Consider the following 22,345-nt stretch of genomic DNA (forward strand, 5'->3'; position numbering starts at 1 on the left):
TCCATTCTATGTAAGCTTGTTTGCTGATTGGCATGAACCATATTTTTCTAGTTTCTGGAAACTTTTATTATTATTTGAACTCTATGGGGCTCCTCTGTGGCTCAGTTGGTTGACCCGCCAACTTCAGCTCAGGTCATGATCTCACAGTTCGTGAGTTCGAGCCCCACGTTATGCTCTGTGCTGACAGCTCAGAACCTGGAGCCTGCTTCGGATTCTGTGTCTCCCTCTCTCTCTGCCCCTCCCCCACTCATGCAGTCTCTCTCTGTCTCTCAAAAATAAATAAAAACATTTTAAAAAGTTTAAAAAAATAAACTCTTTTGGGATAAATACTAAATAGGAATTCAAAGAAGTGTTATGTGTAGGTTCTATTGTAGACTTCTCTTAGGTTAATAGTGTTCTGTTCCTTTTCTAGTCCTATTTATCTTCATCTTGAAATGAGCTTGGGGTATTGATTTTTATGGTACTCTATCCTGCCTTTCATTTGATATTTATTTTTATTGACTCTGTTTTCTTCTCTGTCTTTTGTTTTTTTTTGTTTTTTTGGGTTTTTTTTTGTTTTTTTTTTTTGCTTATTGTATCTTTGAGGTAAATGCTTCTTAGGTTGCTTAAAAGGAAAGATCCTTGCTGTTATTCTGGAATGAATAATTTATCTATTCTTTAGAAATGTCTTAAGGCTCTGAGGGTTTTTTTATTATATATGTAAATGGTTTAATTTTATCCTCTTTTCAAATAAGATATGAGAAAAATTTTACATTAAATTTTCTATATGTTATTTTAAATTGTTTTGTATTTGCTTACAGGAGAGAACTTATATTTTTATGTTAATTCTACTGGATCAAAAGTTAGACACAATCTATTTAATAAAGGTTATGAGGAAGATGAAATATATACTATCAAAGTGCGATATGACTAAAGTACTATCACGCACAAGGCATATGAATGGATTAGCACAGGGTTTCTTAAATTTGGCACTATTGAGATTTGCCCACATAATTCTTTCTTACAGGATGCTGTCTTGTGCATTGTAGCATATTGAGGAGCACCTGTGCCCCTACCCACGAGATGCCAGAAGCACATTCTTTTCCTGACCCACTCATGACAATCAACAATGTCTACAGTTATTGATATTGTCTCCAAAGGGGCAAAATTGCCCTTGGATGAGAAGTACTGATTCAGGAAAAGGGAACTGTTTAAAACTAAGAATATCTGGAAATCACAGTGAAAGGATTTAATAGGATAATTACAACAAAACATTCATCTCAAGATGATTAAATTTCAACTTGTAATTGGTCAAAATAGAATCTTAATTGATATCATTTTGAGGCAATTTAAATCCTTCGTAGGGTAAGTGATTCAAGAATAATAGGTATTTTTTCCTGACTAGTAGACTAAGATATAATTCAAGGTATACTGAGGGTCATAATGCTGAAATTAGGGAAGCAAAGTAGGCAAGACTGATTGTGGACAGATTCACCTCTGGAACGATGTGTGAAAAGTATCATGGACTTGTCTATGAGGGAAGCAACTATATATAACTGGTGAAAGTTACTGTAAGAACCAAACATGTATTTGTGCTCCCAGAAATTGTCCTAGAATTATACAGATGAAGTAGCATTTATTCAAAAATTCTACTAAATATCAGTAAGATCATCAATAGTCTTTGGTAATTAACCACAACCCACTTCCTCCCTCTATACATCTAACTTCATCATGACGGATGCTCGACTCTGGGCAGGTGTGGCCAAAAAAATGGGGCTTCTCATCCCCTAGCTTTCAGTCAAAGGTATTTATCTGAAAGGGGCAAGATTCATATTGTGGATGAAATAGATTTTACTAAAAAGTCCAACTCAGTCACGAAACAGATAAATGGGAAAGCAACAGCCCAATGTGGGGTATGGGGATTTAGTATCCAGAATGGCTTCAATATATTATCTGAAATTTCCAGTTTTGATATGAAATTACTAGACATGAAAAGAAATAGAAAAGTGTGACCCATAGTAGGGAAAGAAGCATATAACAGAAACTGGCTGTGAGAGGGCTCAGATATCAGCTTTAACAAAAAGTCTTCAAAGCAGCCATATATATGTTCAAAGAATTAAAAGACCTTATGCTTAAAGAAGTAAATAAATATATGATGGTAATAAACCATCAAATATAAACTATTAATACAGAGATATACATGTTTAATTGTATTTAAATGTAAGTTATTTAACATACCATGTAAAATTGTTTTCAGGAGTAGAACCCAGTGATTCATCACTTACATATAATACCCAGTGCTCACTCCAAGTGCTCTCCCTAATGCCCATCACCCATTTAGCCCATCCTCCCTCCAACAACTCCTCCAGTGACCCTCAGTTTATTCTGTATTTAAGAGTCTCTTATGGTGTACCTCCCTCTGCTTTTATCTTATTTTTCCTTCCCTACCCATATGTTCATTTGTTTTGTTTCTTAAATTCCACGTATGGATGCAATCATATGATATTTGTCTTTCTATGACTGACTTATTTTGCTTAGCATAATACACTCTAGTTCCATCCATGTCATTGCAAATGGCAAGATTTTATTCTTTTTGATTGCTGAGTAATATTCCATTGTATATACATCCCACATCTTCTTTTTCCATTTGTCAGCCAATGGATATTTAGGCTCTTTCCAAAATTTGGCTATTGTTGATAACACTGCTATAAACATTGGGGTTGATGTGCCTTTTTAAATCAGCATTTCTGTATCCTTTGGATAAATACCTACTAGTGCAAATACTGGGTAATAGGGTAGTTCTATGTTTATTTTTTTTGGAACCTCCATACTGTTTTCCAGAGTGGCTGCACCAATTAGTATTTCCACCAACAGAGCTAAAGTGTTCCCCTTTCTCCACATCCTCACCAACATTGGTTGTTTCCTGCGTTGTTAATTTTAGCCATTCTGAGAAGTGTGAGGTGGTATCTCATCTTGGTGTTGATTTGTATTTCCCCGATGATGAGTGATGTTGAGCATCTTTTTATGTGTCTCTTAGCCATCTGGACATCTTCTTTGGAAAATTGTCTATTTGTGTCTTTTACCCATATCTTCATGTGATTGTTTTTTTTTTTGGGGGGGGGTGTTGAGTTTGATAAATTCTTTATAGATTTTGGATACTAACCTTTTATCTGAAAGGTCATGTGCAAATATCTTCTCCCATTCCATTGGTTGCCTTTTAGTTCTGTTTATTTTTCCCTTCCCTGTGCAGAAGGTTTTCATCTTAATGAGGTCCCGATAGTTCATTTTTTGCTTTTATTTCCCTTGTCTTCAGAGACATGTCAAGTAAGAAGTTGTGGCTGAGATCAGAGATTGTTGCCTGTTTTCTCCTCTAGGATTTTTATGGCTTCCTGTCTTACATTTAGGTCTTTCATCCATTTTGAGTTTATTTTTGTGTATGGTGTAAGGAAGTTGTCCAGGTTCATTTTTCTGCATGTGGCTGTCCAGTTTTCTTAACACCATTTGCTGAAGAGACTGTCTTTTTTCCATTGGATATTCTGCTTAGTCAAAGATTAGTTGGCCATACATTTGTGGGTCCATTTCTGGGTTCTCTGTTCCATTGATCTGAGGGTCTATTTTTGTGCCAGTACCATACTGTCTTGATGATTACAACTTTGTAATAAAGCTTGAAGTCTGAAATTGTGATGCCTCCAGCTTTGGTTTTCTTTTTTAACATTACCTTGGCTATTCGGGATCCTTTCTCATTCCATACAAATTTTAGAATTGTTTGTTCTAGCTCTTTGAAGAATGCTAGTGTTATTTTGATAGGGATTGCATTGAATGTGTAGATCGCTTGGGGTGGTATTGACATTTTAACAATTTTTGTTCTTCCAGTCCATGAGCATGGAATGTTTTTCCATTTCTTTTTGTCTTCTTCAATTTCTTTCCTAAGCTTTCTATAGTTTTCAGCATATAGATCTTTTACCTCTTTGGTTAAGTTTATTCCTAGTTATTGTATGGTTTGTGGTGCAATTGTAAATGGGGTTGATTCCTTGATTTCTCTTTCTGCTGCTTCATTATTGGTGTATACAAAGGTCATTCTTTTTTGGTGTAGTTTTTTGGGTTTTCCACATTGAATATTATGTCATCTGTGTAGAGTGGATGTTTCACTTCTTCCTGGCCAGTTTGCATGCCTTTTATTTCTTTTTGTTGTCTTATTGCTGGGGCTAAAACATCCAGTACTATGCTGAACGACAGTGGTGGGAGTGGACACCCCTGTTGTAATTCTGACTCTAAGGGGAAAGCTCTCAGTTTTTCCCCATTAAGGGTGATATTAGCTGTGGGCCCTTTTTATATGGCCTTTATGATATTGAGGTGTGCTCCTTCTATCCTTACTTTCTTAAAAGTTTTTGTCACTAAAGGCTGTTGTATTTTGTCAAGTGTTTTTTTTTTTTTTCTGTATCTGTTGAGAGGATCATATGGTTCTTATCCTTTCATTAATGTAATGTATCATGACGGTTGATTTTTAAATACTGAACTATCCCTGCAGTCCAGGAATGAATCCCACTTGATTGTGGTGAATATTTCTTATACTGTATTGTTAGATTTGGTTGGCTAGTATCTTTTTTTAAAAATTTTTTTTAACGTTTTTATTTGTTTTTGAGACAGAGAGAGACAGAGCATGAATGGGGGAGGGTCAGAGAGAGTGAGGGAGACACGGAATCTGAAACAGGCTCCAGGCTCTGAGTTGTCAGCACAGAGCCCGACATGGGGCTTGAACTCACAAACCGCGACATCATGACCTGAGCCGCAGTTGGACGCTTAACCGACTGAGCCACCCAGGCGCCCCCCCCCCTTTTTTTTTTCCAAAAAAAGACTTAGTTTTTATTTTGCCTTTGTATCACTAGCATATTTTTAAGGCAATTTTTTCTTTTGGACTTTAAAATTAGTTTCCGGAGCCTAGACATTTGTGGTGACATGTTGATGGCCAGTCAGAATGCCTGGGAGACGTTTTAGGTCAACAATCAACATGCTCTTCCAATCTGGTTGTTTTCCAGGCCTCTTGAGTTTGGAATGCAGGTTAAAAAAGTCTGCATCCTGGTCTCATTTTTTTCATGAAAGTTTCAGAGGGATAAACAAAGACTTTGACATAAGAAAGCCTCAGGCTAGAACTTCACTCACGTTCTATCTGTATGAAAAGTTACTTGCAGAGTGCCTGAGTGGCTCAGTGGGTTGAGTGTCTGACTCTTCAGTTGTAATCATGAACCCAAGTTCATGGGATCGAGCCTGGTGTTGGGTTGCACTGAGCATGCAGCCTTCTTGGGATTCTCTCTCTCTTTCCCTCTTCCCCTCTCCCCTCCTCTCACTCTCTCTTTCCCTCAAAAACAAAAGTTGCTTGCTTTCTTTGAATCTCAATTTCCTCATGTGCAAAATGCAGATAAAACCTGCTTGATATTCTTTTGAATATTGTGATCTTGTCTATAAAATGCCCAGCTCAATGTCTGATAATAGTGCATAAGAGATGTTTGCTTGCTCCTGTTCCCTCAATCACTCCATGTCTGTCTATTGGCCCTTCTCCTTTTTTTTTTCCTGGTTTGTTTTTTTTTCAATATATGAAGTTTATTGTCAAATTGGTTTCCATACAACATCCAGTGCTCATCCCAAAAGGTGCCCTTCCCAATACCCATCACCCACCCTCCATCAACCCTCAGTTTGTTCTCAGTTTTTTAGAGTCTCTTATGCTTAACTCTCTTCCACTCTAACCTCTTTTTTTTTCCTTCCCCTCCCTCACGGGTTTCTGTTAAGTTTCTCAGGATCCACAAAGAGTGAAACCATATGGTATCTGTCTTTCTCTGTATGGTTTATTTCACTTAGCATCACACTCTCCAGTTCAATCCACGTTGCTACAAAGGGCCATATTTCATTCTTTCTCACTGCCCTGTAGTACTCCATTGTGTGTATAAACCACAATTTCTTTATCCATTCATCAGTTGATGGACATTTAGGCTCTTTCCATAATTTGGCTATTGTTGACAGGGCTGCTATAAACATTGGGGTACAAGTGCCCCTATGCATCAGTACTCCTGTATCCCTTGGGTAAATTCCTACCAGTGCTATTGCTGGGTCATAGGTAGGTCGTAGGTCTATTTTTAATTTTCTGAGGAACCTCCACACTGTTTTCCAGAGTGGCTGCATCAGTTTGCATTCCCACCAACAGTGCAAGAGTGTTCCCCTTTCTCCACATCCTCGCCAGCATCTATAGTCTCCTGATTTGTTCATTTTGGCCACTCTGACTGGCGTGAGATGGTATCTGAGTGTAGTTTTGATTTATATTTCCCTGATAAGGAGCAACGTTGAGCATCTTCTCATGGGCCTGTTGGCCATCCGGATGTCTTCTTTAGAGAAGTGTCTATTCATGTTTTCTGCCCATTTCTTCACTGGGTTATTTGTTTTTCGGGTGTGGAGTTTGGTGAGCTCTTTATAGATTTTGGATACTAGCCCTTTGTCCGATATGTCATTGGCAAATATCTTTTCCCATTCCGTTGGTTGCCTTTTAGTTTTGTTGGTTGTTTCCTTTGCTGTGCAGAAGCTTTTTATCTTCATAAGGTCCCAGTAATTCATTTTTGCTTTTAATTCCCTTGCCTTTGGGGATGTGTCGAGTAAGAGATTGCTACAGCTGAGGTCAGAGAGGTCTTTTCCTGCTTTCTCCTCTAGGGTTTTGATGGTTTCCTGTCTCACATTCAGGTCCTTTATCCATTTTGAGTTTATTTTTGTGAATGGTGTGAGAAAGTGTTCTAGTTTCAACCTTCTGCATGTTGCTGTCCAGTTCTCCCAGCACCATTTGTTAAAGAGTCTGTCTTTTTTCCATTGGATGTTCTTTCCTGCTTTGTCAAAGATGAGTTGGCCATACGTTTGTGGGTCTCGTTCTGGGGTTTCTATTCTATTCCATTGGTCTATGTGTCTGTTTTTGTGCCAATACCATGCTGTCTTGAGGATGACAGTTTTGTAGTAGAGGCTAAAGTCTGGGATTGTGATGCCTCCTGCTTTGGTCTTCTTCTTCAAAATTACTTTGGCTATTCAGGGCCTTTTGTGGTTCCATATGAATTTTAGGATTGCTTGTTCTAGTTTCGAGAAGAATGCTGGTGCAATTTTGATTGGGATTGCATTGAATGTGTAGATAGCTTTGGGTAGTATTGACATTTTGACAATATTTATTCTTCCAATCCATGAGCACGGAATGTCTTTCCATTTCTTTATATCTTCTTCAATTACCTTCATAAGCTTTCTATAGTTTTCAGCATACTGATCTTTTACATCTTTGGTTAGATTTATTCCTAGGTATTTTATGCTTCTTGGTGCAATTGTGAATGGGATCAGTTTCTTTATTTGTCTTTCTGTTGCTTCATTGTTAGTGTATAAGAATGCAACTGATTTCTGTACATTGATTTTGTATCCTGCAAATTTGCTGAATTCTTGTACCAGTTCTATCAGACTTTTGGTGGAGTCTATCGGATTTTCCATGTATAGTATCATGTCATCTGCAAAAAAGCGAAAGCTTGACTTCATCTTTGACAATTTTGATGCCTTTGATTTTCTTTTGTTGTCTGATTGCTGATGCTAGAACTTCCAACACTATGTTAAACAACAGCGGTGAGAGTGGGCATTCCTGTCGTGTTCCTGATCTCAGGGAAAAAGCTCTCAGTTTTTCCCCGTTGAGGATGATGTTAGCTGTGGGTTTTTCATAAATGGCTTTTATGATCTTTAAGTATGTTCCTTCTATCCCGACTTTCTCAAGGGTTTTTTTAAGAAACAGTGCTGAATTTCATCAAAGGCCTTTTCTGCATCAATTGACAGGATCATATGGTTCTTATCTTTTCTTTTATTAATGTAATGTATCACGTTGATTGATTTGCGAATGTTGAACCAGCCCTGCATCCCAGGAATGAATCCCACTTGATCATGGTGAATAATTCTTTTTATATGCCGTTGAATTCGATTTGCTAGTATCTTATTGAGAATTTTTGCATCCATATTCATCAGGGATATTGGCCTGTAGTTCTCTTTTTTTACTGGGTCCCTGTCTGGTTTAGGAATCAAAGTAATACTGGCTTCATAGAATCAGTCTGGAAGTTTTCCTTCCCTTTCTATTTTTTGGAATAGTTTGAGAAGGATAGGTATAATCTCTGCTTTAAATGTCTGGTAGAACTCCCCTGGGAAGCCATCTGGTCCTAGACTCTTATTTGTTGGGAGATTTTTGATGACTGATTCAATTTCTTCGCTGGTTATGGGTCTGTTCAAGCTTTCTATTTCCTCCTGATTGAGTTTTGGAAGCGTGTGGGTTTTTAGGAATTTGTCCATTTCTTCCAGGTTGTCCAATTTGTTGGCATATAATTTTTCATAGTATTCCCTGATAATTGCTTGTATCTCTGAGGGATTGGTTGTAATAATTCCATTTTCATTCATGATTTTATCTATTTGGGTCGTCTCCCTTTTCTTTTTGAGAAGCCCGGCTAGAGGTTTATCAATTTTGTTTATGTTTTCAAAAAACCAACTCTTGGTTTCATTGATCTGCTCTACAGTTTTTTTTAGATTCTATATTGTTTATTTCTGCTCTATCTTTATTATTTCTCTTCTTCTGCTGGATTTAGGCTGTCTTTGCTGTTCTGCTTCTATTTCCTTTAGGTGTGCTGTTAGATTTTGTATTTGGGATTTTTCTTGTTTCTTGAGATAGGCCTGGATTGCAATGTATTTTCCTCTCAGGACTGCCTTCGCTGCATCCCAAAGCATTTGGATTGTTGTATTTTCATTTTCATTTGTTTCCATATATTTTAAAATTTCTTCTCTAATTGCCTGGTTGACCCATTCATTCTTTAGTTGGGTTTTCTGTAACCTCCATGCTTTTGGAGGTTTTCCAGACTTTTTCCTGTGGTTGATTTCAAGCTTCATAGCATTGTGGTCTGCAAGTATGCATGGTATGATTTTAATTCTTGTATACTTATGAAGGGCTGTTTTGTGACCCAGTATGTGATCTATCTTGGAGAATGTTCCATGTGCACTCGAGAAGAAAGTATATTCTGTTGCTTTGGGATGCAGAGTTCTAAATATATCTGTCAAGTCCATCTGATCCAATGTATCATTCAGGGCCCTTGTTTCTTTATTGACTGTGTGTCTAGATGATCTATCCATTTCTGTAAGTGGGGTGTTAAAGTCCCCTGCAATGACCACATTCTTATCAATAAGGTTGCTTATGTTTGTGAGTAATTGTTTTATATATTTAGGGGCTCCTGTATTTGGTACATAGACATTTATAATTGTTAGCTCTTCCTGATGGATAGAACCTATGATTATTATATAATGCCCTTCTTCATCTCTTGTGACAGCCTTTAATTTAAAGTCTAGTTTGTCTGATATAAGTATGGCTACCCCAGCTTTCTTTTGACTTCCAGTGACATGATAAATAGTTCTCCATCCCCTCACTCTCAATCTGAAGCTGTCCTCAGGTCTAAAATGAGTCACTTGTAAACAGCAAATAGATGTGTCTTGTTTTTTTTTTTTTTTATCCATTATGATACCCTATGTCTTTTGGTTGGCGCATTTAGTCCATTTATATTCAGTGTTATTATAGAAAGATATGGGTTTAGAGTCATTGTGATGTCCGTAGGTTTCATGCTTATAGCGATGTCTCTGGTACTTTGTCTCACAGGATCCCCCTTGGGATCTCTTGTAGGGCTGGTTTAGTGGTGATGAATTCCTTCAGTTTTTGTTTGTTTGGGAAGACCTTTATCTCTCCTTCTATTCTAAATGACAGACTTGCTGGATAAAGGATTCTCGGCTGCATATTTTTTCTGTTCGTCACATTAAAGATCTCCTGCCATTCCTTTCTGGCCTGCCAAGTTTCAGTAGAGAGATCGGTCATGAGTCTTATAGGTCTCCCTTTATATGTTAGAGCACGTTTATATCTAGCTGCTTTCATAATTTTCTCTTTATCCTTGTATTTTGCCAGTTTCACTATGATATGCCGTGCAGAAGATCGATTCAAGTTACATCTGAAGGGAGTTCTCTGTGCCTCTTGGATTTCAATGTCTTTTTCCTTCCCCAGATCCAGGAAGTTCTCAGCTATTATTTCTTCAAGTACTAGTTGGCTAGTATCTTGTTGAGAATCTTTGCATCCATGTTCATCAGGGAAATTGGTCTGTTGAATAATTCTTTTAATGTAATTTTGGATTCGATTTGCAACTATGTTTTTGAGAATTTTTGCACCTAGTTTCATCAAGGATATTGTCCTGTAGTTCTTCTTTTTAGTGGGTCTTTGTCTCGTTTTGGAATCAAGGTAATCCTGGCTTTATAGAATAAGTTTGGAACCTTTCCTTGCATTTTTATTTTTTTGGAACAGCTTGAGAAGAATAAGTATTTACACCTTTAAATATCTGGTAGAATTCCCCTGGGAGGCCATCTGGGCCAGGACTCTTATTTGTTGGTAGATTTTTAATAGCTGATGCAATTTCTTTGCTGGTTATGGTCCAGTTCAAATTTTCTATTCTTACCTGTTTCAGTTTTCTTAGTGTGTGAGTTTCTAGGAATTTGTTTCTTCCAGATTGTCCAGTTTGTTGGCATATAATTTTTAATAATATTCTCTTGTAATTGTTTATATTTCAGTGGTGTTGGTTTGATCTCTCCTCTTTCACTTGCAATTTGATCTATTTGGGTTCTTTCTCTTTTCTTTTTGATAAGCCTGGCTAGAGACTTTATCAATTTTGTTTATTCTTTCAAAGAACCAGCTCTTAGTTTCATTGATCTGTTCTACTCTTTTTTTGTTTGCTTATTTGTTTCTCTATCATTTATTTCTGCTCTAATCTTCATTGTTTCCCTTCTTCTGCTGGCTTTAGGCTTTATTTTTAGGTGTAAGGTTAGAATGTTTATTAGTAACTTTCTTGCTTCTTAAGGTAGGTCTGCAATATGCTTTTCTCTTAGCACTGTCTTTGCTGACCCCAAAGGGTTTACACTGTAATGTTTTCATTTTATTGGTTTCCATGTATTTTTTTTTATTTCTTCTTTAATTTCCTTGTTAGCCCATTCAAAATTTAGTAGGATGTCTTTAACCTCCATGTAGCTGAGGGCTTTCCAAATTTTTAATGTGGTTGATTTCAAGTTTCATAGTGTTGTGATCTGAAACTATGCATGGTATGATCTCAGTGTTTTTGTACCTGTTGAGGGCTGATTTTTGATCTCAATGTTTTTGTATGTTTTGAGGGCTGAATATGTGATCTATTCTGGAGAATATTCCATGTACACTCAAGAAGAATGTGTATTCTGCTGTTTTAGGATGAAATGCTCTGAATATATCTGTTAAGTCCAACCAGTCCAGTGGTGCCTAGGTTTCTCAGTCTGTTAAGCATGCAACTTCAGCTTAGGTCATCATCTCACAGTTCATGAGATCAAACCCCACATTGGGCTCTTGGCTGTCAGCACAGAGCACACTTCAGATCCTCTGTCTCCCTTTCTGTCTGCCCTTCCCCTGTCGTGTGCTGTCTTTCTTTCTCTCTCTGTCTCTCAAAAATGAATAAATATATTTTTTAAAAAAGCCCAACCAGTCCAGTGCATCATCCAAAGCCTTGTTGATCTTCTGCTTAGATGACCTGCCCACTACTGTTAGTGGATTATTAAAGACCTCTATTATTATAGTATTATTGTTAATGAGTTTTGTATGTTTGTTACTAAATGATTTATATATTTGGTTTCCTTAAGGTTGGGGGCATAAATATTTACAATTATTAGATCTTCCTGATGCATAGACCCCTTAATTATGATATAATGCCCATCTTCACCTCTTGTTACAGTCTTTGATCTAGTTTGTCTAAGTATGGCTACTCTGACTTTTCAGTTTCACTATGATATGTTGTGTTCACCTATGTTTATTGATTTGAGAGCAGTTCTCTGTGCCCTTTGGACTTGAGTGCATGTTTCCTTCTCAAGATTAGGCAAGTTCTCAGCTATAATTTGTTCAAATAAACCTTCTGCCCCCTTTTCCCACTTTACTTCTTCTGGGATTCCCTTGATATGGATGTTCTTTCATTTTATGGAATCACTAAGTTCTCTAAGTCTCCCCTCATGATCTAATAGTTTTCTTTTACCCTTCTTTTTATCTTCATTATCTCCCACAATTTTATCTACTATTACCTTTTTAATCCTCATTGTGACCGTATCCAGTCAGTTTTGCATCTCAGTTAGAGCTTTTTTAAATTTCAGCCTAATTTTTAGGTCTTTGGTCTCTGCAGATAGAGTTTCTCTAGTGTCTTCTATGCTTTTTTTCCAAGCCCAGTTACTAGTCTTATGAGAATTTTTCTAAATATTTGTTCAAATATATTGTTTATATCTGGTTTGAGCAAGTCCCTGGCTGTAATTTCTCCTTGACCTTTCCTTTGGGGAGAATTCCTCCAACTTGTCATTTTGGCTAAGTTTCTGTCTTTAATGTATTTTAAAATCTTGTTATGTTTCCTGGACCTGAGACTGCTACTCTATTAAGAAGGACTCATGCACTGTCCAGAGCTTGGTACTTCAGAAAGTGTTTCTGGTGTATGCTGTGTGCACTCTGATGTTGTCTTTTGGATGCTCTTTCCCACTGGTCAGTCTTCTGCAGATCTCCTCCTTGCTTGCAGTGGAGAGTGCTAGCAAGTGCCTGGAACTTTAATTAGGTGTACTTCAATTTTGATGTTGTTGTTATTATTGTTGTTGTTGTTGTTGTTAAAACAAGCATGGGAAAAAGGAAGAACAAAAACCTGATTCCAAATAAAGAGAAAATGAAAGGGAACAAAGAAACCTAAACAGTCAATCAAAAAACTATAAGGCTGATTACAAAGAAAAAGGAAAAAAAAAAGAAGAGGAAAAGAAAAAAGAAAGAAAAAACAAAAAAATAAAGAAGCCTGATCCTAGAGGGAGAGAGAAAAGGAAATGAAAACAAACAAAACTATGAGTCTGATTCCAAAAGACAGAAAACAACAACAACAACAAAACCCAAAAAGTTAAGCCTGGTCCAGTTCCACCAGAGCTGTAGGTGTCATTTTGAGGCATTCAATTTTTAGTACACTTGGTGCATGAGGAGGCTGGCTGTCCTGGTCTTCTGGAGGAGAAGCCTGCCGCTTTGGGTCAGAGTCAGTCTTGCCCTGGTAAGTAAGCAGTTGCCAGGCACATGGTGGGCAGGGTTTGGTGTGAACAGGTCCTGCCTTCACTGGGAAACAACTGTGTTGCTCTCTAAAATCTCACTGTCTTGGTGTTGGGGGAAATGGTGCAACCCCAATCTCTTGTCCCAGGACAGAGGATCTCAGACCCTCTGCTGTTCACAGAATAGCGAGGACAATTGGCTTGCCCTGTGGCACAACTCTCTTGATTTTTTTTAATTTGGCACCAGGCTGGGACTCAACACTCGAAGTCTTAAAGGACCCAGCACCTTGCACACTCATCCCCCTTCTCTGGAGTAGAGCCTCTCCACACTGTGTCTGAAGTCCTTTGTTCCTGAAAAACAGTTCCATGCCTGCTCAGTGAGGAGAATCAATGGTGTAGCACTGTTAAAAGCAGAAAAGGCTATATTCCCTCTGGGTGTGCCCTGTCCCCTGCTGATGAAAGTCCTTTTGCTGGTGTCTGCATGGTGTTTCGTCCTCGGGGAGGCAAGGAAAATACCCTCTTCTAAAACTACTTCAGGAAGGAGAATGATTTCTCCCAATGTGCCCTGGGGTCTCTACACCATAGTATGCACTCTGGGCCAGCTCCTTCCTCCCCAGGAGCACATGCCACAGCTCTGCTCCAGAGAAAGTCACACCCCCCCAAAACCTCAGAGTGTGAGCCCTGAATGCCGTTTGAAACAAACAAACAAACAAACAAACAAACAAAAACAGGTGCACCTGGGTGGCTCAGTCAGTTGAGCATCTGACTTTGGCTCAGGTCATGATCTTGCATTTGTGGGTTAAAGCCCCACATCAGACTCTGTGGTGACAGGTCAGAGCCTGAAGCTTGTTTGGGATTCTGTGTTTCCCTCCCTCTCTGCCCCACTCCTGCTCATGCTCTGTCTCTCAAAAAAATATTATGTTAAAAAAATTTTAAAAAGAAAAGAAAAAGAAAAACAAAAAACTTGCAACAATCCCAGTCTGTGGTCCAGACAGGTTTTCCTTTTGTGCAAACTGATGCTACACTCTGTCAATCCCTCTGTCTTTCCTTCCTTTTGTCTCTCTACAGAAAGGGTATTCACCCCTTCACAGGACTGCCATTTTTTTCTGTCCCCCAATTCAGTCTCATGCACCTTATATCTGCCACTATCTCCCTCCAACCGTGGAGATCTTTCTGCCAGTATGCAAATTGATTTCCAAGTGATCTGACCTCAATAAAACTGTGTTTGAAGTACTAGGAAAGCCCAGGTTTCTCTACTTCACCACCATCTTAACTCCTCTTTAAAGAGATCCACATTTTTTTTACATAACCAAGTGAAAACTTGGGGCACTTGGGTGGCTCAGTCGGTTAAGGTCCAACTTCGATTCAGGTCATGATCTCATTGTTCATGGGTACGAGCCCCACCTGGGGCTCTGTGCTGACTGCTCAGAGCCTGGAGCCTGCTTCGGATTCTCTGTCTCCCTCTCTCTCTCTGCCCCTACCCCACTTGTGCTCTCTCTCTCTCAAAAATAAACACATAAATATTTTTTTAAGTTAAAATAACCAAGTGAAAACTCAAGTTAAAAGTACAATAACTCAATGAAAATTCATGAGAGGATCTCAACAGTAGATATGAAGTAGCAGAAGAAAAAATCAGCAAATGTGAAGACTGATCAATAGAAATTATGCAATCCAAAGAACGAGTGTAAGAATAAAGAAAAATGAACAGATTTGCAGAGAAGTATGCAAAATATTAACCAATTTAAAATACATGTAATATGAGGGGACCCTGGGTGGCTTAGCTGTTTGAGTGTACGACTTTGGCTCAGGTAATGATCTCACATTCTGTGAGTTTGAGCCACGCATCAGGTTCTGTGTGGACAGCTCAGAGCCTGGAACCTGCTTTGGATCCTGTGTCTCCCTCTCTCTCTGCCTCTCCCCCACTCGCACTCTTTCTCTCTCTCTCAAGAATAAAATTTAAAAAAACATTAAAAAAATAAAATAAAACACATAATATGAATAACAGAAGAGGTAAAGAAGGAGAAAAAATTCTTGAAAAAACAGTACCTGAATACTTCACAAATTTGATGATAAATATTGATCTATATATCCCAAAGTTCAGCAAAGTCCAAATAGTATAAACAAAAATATATTCACACACAGATACATCATAGTAAAACTATTGAAAGACAAATTCTTAGAAAGATACCAGCTACCAAAAACAACTCTGGGATAAATATAAAATGCCAATAGGCCAATAGTAAGTAAAGCAATTAGTTATTTAAAAAACTTTTTTTCCACAAACTAATGCTCAGAAAGCTTTACTGGTGTGGCCTACTAAATAGTTAGAAAAAATAAACCATACCAATTTTTCACAGGGTCTTCTAAAAGGATAAGAGAGAACATTTTCTAACTAATGCCATGATACCTTGATATCAAAACCAGACAAAGATGTCACAAGAAAATAAAACTACTATTTAATTTGTTTTTAGGAATATAGATACAAAATTTATGAACAAGATACTAGCAAATCATACCCATCAACAACAACAACAATAAAAAATAAGCACTATACCATGACCAAGTGAAATATATCCCAGAAAATGAGAGTTGGATTAACATTCAAAGTAAATTCATGTAATACACTACATCTATAGAATAAAAGACAAAATCATATGATCATTTCAAAAGATACAGAAAAAGTATTTGACAAAATCTGACACTCTTTTATAATAAAAACAAAACAAAACAATGAATAGTAGGTAACTTTCTCAACCTGATAAAGGGCATAAATAAAAAACCTACAGTTAATGTCATATTTAAGTTAGAAACAATGAATGCTTTTACTCTAAGATCAGGAACAAGTTAAGGACATCCACTCTTGCCATTTATACTCATCATTGTACAGCAAGTTCTATCCAGGGCAATTAGGCAAGAAAACTAAACGAACACATTAAGATTGGAAAAATAAAAATAAAATCGTTTCACAGATTATATAATGTATATCCTTAAGAATACAAAAAATATTCCTACAATAAATTTACCAAAAAAAACCAAAACACTAAGACAGATGACTATTAGCTAAAATAATACAATGCAGTCTTATTCTTACTTTTAATTACTTTTGTTAAAATACTATCACCTAAGTAAACATTGAAAAGTTATTCATAAATGAAAAAGCAAGTGGGAATTCAATATTTTTGCAGTTCTTTATTACTAAAAAACATGTATCTTTAACATAAATATGTTACTAGTTAATAAGGAAAACTTTAATAAATCGGTTGATCAAAGGAGCTAAGTAATTTGCTGAAGGAGAAACACAGATGGCCAAGTAACACTTAAGTGTTAATCTTAAATGAACACTTCACCAGTCATATCTGTCACAAAAATGTTCAATCATCTCAGCATTAGTAAATGTCTCAGGAAGGCTACTTTAAGACCACAACTTGAGATTCTGGGATTTCTATTCTAGTGATTTCTTGGGAGAGGACATAGGAAATTAGAAGTGAAGGAATGAGGATGAGACTTAAGAAAAAGCTAAGGGAGGATGCAGTTAATGCAGAAAATGAGACTAGTGTCAGCGCAGCTCTATGAGCAGCTGAGAGCATGAATTGCAACAGTCTGTTCTCTACTATGAGTCCTTTGGCCAGTTATTGGTTGTAGGCTGCCCCCACTCCTAGATTAGGATGTATAACCAGCAAAGGGAATCTGGGCAGAGTGCTAATACATCCGCTACAGCAAATGTTTAGAAAATAGTTGTTTTCAGTCTATTAATTAGAGTATATGTCAATGTTTATTGCAGGATGTGGTAGGTAGAATAATAGAACCTCCACATCCTAATCCCCAGAACCTGCGGGTTATTAGTTTGCATGGCAAAGGAAATTAAAGTAGCAGATGGAATTAAGATTGTTAATCAACTGATCTTAAAATAGAAGCAGCATGCTGGATTATCCAGGTGGTTTCAATGTAATCACGAAGTCCTTTAAAAATGGGAGAGAGGGCGCAAAAGAAAGCGCTGCAGTATGAGAAGCGTTCCATTGTTGGCTTTGAAGATTAAATGTGTGACTGAGCCAAGTAATGTTGGCAGTCTCTAAAAGCTGGAAAAAAAACAAGAATGCTGAGTCTCCCTTAGAGTCTCCAAAAACGTATGTGGTCCTGCCAACACCTTGTTTTAACCCAGGGGGATCCATTTCATACTTCTAACCTCCAAACTGTAAGGTAAGAAATACGTGCAGTTTTGTGGCAACTTGTTACAATAGTAATAGGAAGTGAATACACAGGATTGTTGAAATTATCTAGAATAAGGAATAATCATGACACTGATAATGAGAGTAAAAAAGGAGAAGAGGATAAATCAAAGATGGATCTAATAGTTGAACCTAAACATTTGGGAGATGTTGATGCTACCATTATTTTTTTAAGTGAAAAATATTGGGAAAGAATAGTTGCAGGGGTTTGTTTGGGAAAGCACTTTGTGAGCTATAATAAACTTGAAGTCTATGATATTTAGATGGGTAAACTACAGAGTTGTCATAATGAAGCTTCTCTTTTAGTACTGGTATAAAAACCACATTTGCAAGGGTTGAACAGTGAATAAATGAAAGGAAATAAATGCTGCATATAATTAGTTCTAGGTTTGCTGTGAAAAGGTGGGGAATTTGGTGGTTTTTCAAACAGGTAGAATAGAGGTTAAGTGAAGAAACCAGTACAAAGAAAGAATTTGAAATTTAAAGGAAGTATAGGTAATTAATCAAGTTCTCATAGGAAATGTGCAACTATAATATATGGGGTCTAGAGATTATTACTACAGATTTAATTTCAGTTGCTTTTATTAAAGGCATTTGTAAGTAAATGAAAATTCTGTGGAAATTAGTGGGACAATATTGGTAACTGCCTTACCATCTGTGTTGGAATGTATTTGAGGAGTTTCTAATTTAAGTAATTCCAATTTATGTAATAAAATGCTTTTATTCATTTTCCTCTTGAATACCCATGATGAATTAGACCAAACAAAAAGTCTCTTTTGGTTGGTGAAATGGTTTTTGTCTCTACTTTCTCAGTATCTTCCAATGCTAAACTGTCAGATTAAAGCACCTTGTAAATTTCTTTTTAGGATCAAATACGTTGTGATTAAGATTACTAATAGGAATAATCTAAATGTTTTAAGATCCAGATCAAGCTTCTAGAGTTTTTGTAAGACAAGACAGGATTAAACTTTCTAGTAGAAAACAATAAATATAAACATATGTAAAATATTATATGTATATATACGTGGGTATGTACATATGTAGGTGTATGCATATGTATTTATATATAATTATAAGAAGTATTTTCAGAGGACTTCTAGAATACTTCATTAATTTTTATAGGTTAATAGTTGTGGTTGGGAATAGTTCAGGAATATGGTCCATTTTTGGATCATGGAATCGTCTGAGAGACATTGCAACTAAATATATGGATGCCAAGTAATTTAATGAACTTACAAAACACACTATAAGGGATAACAAGATACTTGGTGACTTAAAATGTTTGTGAGAATATTATCTACAAAATAATTTTGATATAATGCAGATGCAAAGTGGAGCTATCTTACACAGTATAGCTTAAGTGACTAAAATTTTCTATCCTTCCAAGGCAATGGAAACATGACCAACATTGTCTCCAGCGTATATAGATAACAACTCATTATTTCCATTGATCATAGAAGACTGGATTGTAGAATGTAGTAAGAATTGACAGGATGGACTGAGAAAAATAATCCTATAAGGTCAGTGCTAAGCATGAGTCTAGACTGGTGAGCACATAGCAGCTGGAAGTATATCATTTTATACACAGTTTCCATAAGATTAAAGAGAAAAGTTTTGTCAACACCTAGCCATGAGCTTTCAACAGAGTCCCCGTAGAAAGAAAACAAGTTTAAAATATACCTGTATAAATTTTTATGTATGTATAAATATATAGTTTATATATATATAAATCTCCTTGCTGAAGTCAAGAAGATGCAGTGCATCAGCAACTTAATAGAATATTAGTCAAAACAATAGCAAAGATAGATGAGCAGCCAAAAAGAGTACTGCTCAATTTATACCCTCAAAATAAACCAAGGATGGGCAATCAAGAGGTTACTAGAACTTGCTTCAGTGAAGTCACTGTTCCTTACAGCTTCTGGACCTGAGTCAGATTAGACTAGAGCTCATTGACTATTGGATAGGCTTGATTCTGAGGAGAAAGGACTCTGCAACACCATGGTTACCATACATGGTGGTGACTGTCTCAGTCCTTCCCCCCAAAAAACTATGGTCATTTGCTTTCACAACTGTACATTTATGATTGCTATTGTGAGGATTGTTGGAAACACAGTTAAACTTGACATGGACTCCCAGAAACTCAAAGCATTCTCATGGCTTCCTTTGTGATTGGGGCCATATGGAGGCTAGATAATTAAATGGGTGTGGGTTCTTGGATCTACCTAGTGGTTATCTCCCTGGTCTCTGAATATATAATTGGAATAGACGTACATGGTATTTAGTAAAACTCTACGTTAGGTTCTCAGTGTGTGAACTAAGAATAATCATAATGGGAAAAAACAAGTGTGAGTCTCTGAAACTGCCCCCTCCCACCTTCATAAGTGTGACCCTGTACAAAAGTGGATAGTAGAGAATAGCAGGAGACGACCTCAAACTCAATTAACTCATAGCTTTAATTGGGACTGCAATACCGGCAGATTAACATAGTCTCCGGTACACTGATGCTGCCACTGATTTGAGAAATGCTTTGCTTTCTACTTCCTAAAGAATACAGGATTAGAACCAGTACAAATTGACATGGAAGTCACTACAGATACTTCACCCCTCTCTAAGGACTATCTTTGTTCCCCTGCCCAATAACATAATATAGCATGAATAAGCCTGATTTTCTTCACCTCTTTCAGCATCTATGAGAACATCATCCTAATTAGTCCAGATGAGCAAAAGCACATGCTCACACATAGATGACCAACACATTGGAAGTCTTGTTAACATGTATGTACTCCTAACACTGGGAGGTAAAGTCTATGAACTTTCTAGTTTGATACATCTGTCAAATATTTAGGAGTACAGGTGGTTGGCCTGTCAGGATATTCCATATGAAGTAAAAGACAAATGTTTAGTCTTGTACTTCCCACCGTGAGGAAGGACGCACAATACCAGAAAGACCTCTTTGGGTTTTGAAGCAGTATATTCCAAACTGGGGAAATTGCTCCAAATCATGCTTCATGATACAAAAGGCTTCCAGCAGTGAGTAGAGCTCAGGGTTAAAGACCACTGTGGCAGATACAAGCTAGCAATGGTGAGAAAGTGATGCTTTCTGAAAATTTGACAAGCTTCAGTGGGAAAATGTGCTGCCGAATCCGGGGTTTTAAAAGGTCATTCTACCTTCATGTGCTTCTAGGGTAAGTGACCATGCTTCCACAACTACCCTTCATGAAATGGGCTCTCTCAAATATACATAGTCATAACGTTGGAGGGGTCCAGAAATGGTTAATTGTAAAATGGAAGTTCTATATCCAGTATTTGGCATGAGTAAACCCAAATAGCAAAAACAATATGCATGGGTAGGTAGCCCCAACTACTAAGTCATCACAACTGTTGCACCGATGCTTATCTCTTAGCATTATATCTTACCACTCTTGCTATTATGACTTGTAAGGTGACTTTGTTATGTGAGTTCAAGATGAATATATGATGACAGCTGAAGTCTAGCTCAACTTGGGGATGGTCGGGGAAGATAATAAAAAAGGATAGCCCTAATGAACAGAACTTCATGCAATGTATTTGGTTATTGTCACGTGTTAAAAAAGGAAATCTGACGTAACCTATATATAGTACACACACACAAACATACATAGACACACATATATATGCACACACACGCATAACACATAATACACACATATAATACATACACACATATAATACATATATACACATACACCCACACACACATATACACCCCATATACATACCCCCACACATATACAGAAACCCAAACCTACATCCGCCAGTCACCTAATCCCCCACGCACCGCCCACACACCACGCACGCACCCCCCCCACCTCCATGCACACCCCCCCGCACCGGCATGCACCCAACCCCCCCCACGCACCTACACACACACACACACACACACACACATACACACACCGCACCTCCACGCGCACCCACCCCCTCCCGCACCTCCACGCGCACCTCCATGCGCACCCCCCCAGCTCCGACACCCCCCCCAGATCCGACACCCCCCCCAGCTCCGAAACCCCCCCCCCCCGCTCTGACACCCCCCCGCATCGACACACACACACCCCTCGGACACCCCCTCCCTCACCGACACACACACACCCCTCGGACACCCCCTCCCTCACCGACACACACACACCCCTCGGACACCCCCTCCCTCACCGACGTACACACACCCCTCGGACACCCCCTCCCTCACCGACGTACACACACCCCTCGGACACCCCCTCCCTCACTGACGTACACACACCCCTCGGACACCCCCTCCCTCACCGACATACTTTGCTGATGATGGTCAGAGGCCTGGGAGGAAATAGTCATCAAGGTCTAGAATAGAAAGATATTGCTAAATCTTTGGGAGTAGGTACAAAGTATGAAGACCTTCATATTACATTATAAAGACCTTTAAAGGAGACTTCAACAACCAAGCACACAATCACTCCATCAGTCTTTGTAATCAGACACCTAAATGTTGACAAGATGGGCACATGAAAGAATTGGCCATGGTGGCAGGGATGGAAGCTCTACATGGACAACAAATGATGTGTCTACTGCCAGTATTGAATGACCATCCTATCAATAACAGACCATTGCTGAGTCTCTAATACCGCATGATTTCTCAAGGAAAGAATGCAACTTTTGGTGGCAAATGAAGAACATTGATCTTTTTCTTCCTTGGAAGGACCACAATTTATTCTAAGAAAGTAGATATTTTGGGTATAAGCTTTCTTTTCTGCCTTCAGGGTTTTATCCAGCCAGCACCAGTATCTGAGAACTTATTATTTGATCCACTGACACAGAATTCATTTAGCTTCAGGTCAGACCAGCTTTCAGCAGAAAAGAGGTAAGAGAGTAGGTACCATGATTATGGTTTAGTATAGGAATGCCCTGCTGAAGGCACATCTGAAATGTCATCTCAGAAATGATATTTGACCAAGATGAAGTGAATCCTCCATGAAGAGTTATTTGTATGGCAC

The 22,345-nt window shown here is 37.9% G+C and overlaps 1 pseudogene; it reads right to left on the bottom strand.

Moving 5' to 3' along the window:
* LOC131508045 (protein SET-like) overlaps positions 1-21,329 on the bottom strand; it is a 57,452-nt pseudogene extending 36,123 nt beyond the window's left edge.
* Between the last annotated feature and the right edge of the window lie 1,016 nt (positions 21,330-22,345).

This window comes from Neofelis nebulosa, chromosome 3 (assembly GCF_028018385.1).
Source record: "Neofelis nebulosa isolate mNeoNeb1 chromosome 3, mNeoNeb1.pri, whole genome shotgun sequence".
NCBI classification, from domain to species: Eukaryota; Metazoa; Chordata; class Mammalia; order Carnivora; family Felidae; genus Neofelis; species Neofelis nebulosa.